Genomic DNA, 3,839 nt, shown 5'->3' with positions numbered 1-3,839 from the left:
TCTCCCCAACACCCAAGATCTAGTTCAGAATCCATATCTAGTGATTCCATCAAGTCTGATCACCTCTGCTTAACACTGCTATAAACAAACTATTAGGCTTCTGCTAAGAACTTCAACATCTATCCAAAACCCACAGGCCTCTCTCATGCCATATCTAAACTCTCTATTTACCCAGATCCTGCTTAGCCTTCTCCTCATTCTATCCAGGTGAGGTCAACTGATTCTCTTCTCCACACATCCTCCACAAAGCCCAGATCTAACCCCAAACTTTTGTCTTGGACCAGTATTTACATCCTGCACATGATCCCAGTCCTCTGTGACCATGCACTTTAATTCTACCTAACTCATAGCCAACCTCTCCATCCTTAAGTCTTCTTTTCTCTTTTAACCTGCTCTGTTTTTATTAATCACAGTACTAACAAAAGAAACCCAGATGCCAAGGTTTCATCACACAAAAAGAAAAGAATGAATATTACACAAGATTAAGGCAGTATCTCACCCTTAAAACCCATCAGACCTATAGAAATGTTTGTCAGTGAGAATTACCACACCAAGCTGAAATGCAATATATAGAATTCAAAAGGACAATAATAAACTCTACAAAGGAAGTCAAGGAGTTTAAAGAAGACACAAAGAAAACAGTTCAATGAACTCAAAGAAATAACTTATGAAGAATAAATGCCCAAGTGATATTCAAGAAAACAAAGATGTAAGTGTGATGGAAATGATAAAGACAATGCAGAGTTTTAAAATGGAATTAATGAAATAGAAACATTTAAGGGGACTCAAGTCAAAAATGGAGATGGAATTGAAAAATCCAATAATCCAACAAAAATCTCTATATCTATTCATTTTAAACTATTCATAAATAAAGGGATAAACAGAAACCTGATTTCTAAATCTTTCTTTGAATTCTAGATTATTCTAATACTCAAACAAGGGAAGCAGCAAAAGAGAAGCAAATAAAATTTTTGCTAATATCCTGATTGAACATAGATAAATATAATTTCAATAAAATAGTTGCAAACCACATGCAGACATACATATAAATATTATTCACCAAGACAAATGTAGCTTTGTTTTTGAAATGTAGGAATGGTTCAACAAACACAAGTCACTATGTATAATAAGCCATGTAAATGGACTAAATGACAAAAAATATATGATTAACTCAATAGATTTGGAAGAAATCTTTGACAAAATCTAAACTCTCTTCATGATAAAATTGCAACAAAGAGAAGGACTAGGGGAACCTAGCTCAAGATAATAATGAAATATATAAAAAAAATCCACAACCTTTATCATTATAAATGGAGAAGAACTGGAAGTAATTCCACACAGACCAGGAATGAAACAGGGTTGTTTACTATCCACTTTCTTTCAATATTATGCTTGGAGCTGGAACAATGTTATTAGAAAAAAAATTAAGGGAATATAAATAGGAAAAATTTTCTTATTCATAAATGACATGTTATTATAAATAAGCGATCCCCCAAGTAATAAATTCTACAGTGTGTCAGGATAGAGAAGCAACATATATTAATCAGTAACTTTTCTATATACCAACAGCCAACACAGAGGTAAAGAGATCATACACATACTTCCATTCACAATAACCTCAAAGAAACGAAATCCAGAAATAAAACTGACCAAGAGGATGAAGGAAGTTTACAATGAAAACTTGAAACCTCTGAATAAAAAGATAAAGACACTAGATGCAAATGAAAAAATATCTCTGAGATTTCATCTTACTCCAATCAGAAAGGTAAAGTTCAATAAATGACCACCAACAAATGCTGAATGTGAGTGAAACAGTATCCCTAATTCACTTTTAGTAGGATTTCAAACTGGTCCAACCACTCTGGAAATTAGTATAGAGAATTATCAAACTGCTAAAAATAAATATAAATCATATGACTCAGCTCTTCCACTCCCCTGCATATGCCCAATGGGGTCAACATTCTACTCCACAGATGCTCATAGCTAGGGAATGGAAACAACCTAAATTTCTTTCATCTGACAAATGGATAATAAAAATGTGATACATATATATTATGGAATACTAATCAGCTGTAAGAAAAAAGTTAAATCATGAACCTAGCAGATAAAAAAATGAAACCACTAAAGGTCATATTGAATGAGGTAATCCAGGCCCAGAAAGACAAATGTCACATATTCTTTCATTTTTAAGGTTTCTAGCTTTAAATCTTCACACATGAATATATAACCTAGAGTCACTGCAGAAGCTGGGAGGGGGGGATAAAAAGAATGATTATGGAATAGGTTGGGGAGCAACAATAAAGAAGGAATGGCAGTTTACAAGTGATTTGAAGGGGGAAAGTGGAATAGCATTGATGTTCTAATCAGGAAGTGTAGCAGGAAATAAGTAGAGAAAAAAGAATGAAGAAGGGTAAAATAATAATAATAACGATATCTGAAAAAGTTATAAACAATCATGCTATTACCTATCTACCTAAAATATCTATAATACATAAACAGTTTAAATAAATAAAAATGTCACATTTGTTCAAACAGTCCTTCTTCTAAGAGTCACAGGCTCACAAACGTAGACACCAGGCATGAGAAGACCTCTTTCCAGGTGTTGGGTAGGGTTGTCCAAGTGACTATTAAAATATTCTAGGCTGTTACTATAACCCTTCCTTACCCCAGAGGTGGAAGTAAGTCTCTATTGCTGAAGATGCCATCCACTTTGGATACAGTCACTTAGGTACCAAAACTAGAACAGACCTAAAATTCTCTTCTTTGAGAATTAGCTTTCATGGTATGAAACCATGAAATGTCCAAAGGAAGGAAGCAACTAAGAGTCCTACCCAACTATGCCAACTATGTACACAATGATCAACTCAGTATGACAACTCTAAGAGTGAACTGGTGGTACACATTCCTTGGGGGTGATCAACGACTGTCTGATTGTACTTAAGTCCTGTTGAAAAAGAGAGAAAGCATTTCTGGTACTAGAAACCTAGCCAACTACCCAGGACTAGAAAAGTCATAGATATTGAAGGGGAAACCACAGCCTCAAGGTTACTAAACCAACATAATCCCTAAGTACATTCTAATTATTTATCCTTATATATACAGTTAACTGTAGTTCTTGATCTTCAACAAGGAACCTTCTCTTTGCAACAGACAACATTATAGAAACCCCAAAAGAAATCAAAATACAGTGCCTGGAGCCCAGTCCCAACTGATACACCTATAAGAGTACTCCTACACATTAGCCTTAGAAATCATTGCATAAGAGGGGGTAGAAATTGAAAGATTTTAAGAGCTAGAGAAACAGAAAATTTGTTCTGAGATTGCATCTTTTATAAATGTCAGAGAATCTACACTCATGAAGTTTCACCAAAATGGTTGCCCAAACCTGAGATGAACAAGGATGACAACAATAGACATGTTAGCATGGATGGGGAAAAGTGACACAGAACTGTTTGTTACTTAGGAAAGCTGAGAATGGGAGGAATAGTATTTCGCAGGAAGAGCATGACAATTAGTTATAGGTAATAAAAATACCATGAGTGAGGTAAATTATAAGAGAAAGAATTTATTTGAGCTTATGATTCCAGAGAAGTAAGTATTCATCATGGCTGGCAAACACGGCAACAAACAGCAAACATGGAAGTGCAATAAGATGCTGGGGGATCACATCTTAAATTTCAAGCCCAAACCAGAGAGAGTAAACCAAAAATGCTGTGAGTTTTAAATTCTTAAATACCACACCTTGTGACATAGTTCCTGAAATAAGGCCATACGTCTTAGTACAAATAACTGCTGAATAAATGTTCAAATTACAGAGCCTATGAGAATGCTTCTAATTA

This window comes from Microtus pennsylvanicus, chromosome X (genome assembly GCF_037038515.1).
Source record: "Microtus pennsylvanicus isolate mMicPen1 chromosome X, mMicPen1.hap1, whole genome shotgun sequence".
In the NCBI taxonomy this organism is placed as follows: Eukaryota; Metazoa; Chordata; class Mammalia; order Rodentia; family Cricetidae; genus Microtus; species Microtus pennsylvanicus.
The sequence above is the reverse complement of the archived record's forward strand: the minus strand, read 5'-3'. Positions refer to the sequence as shown.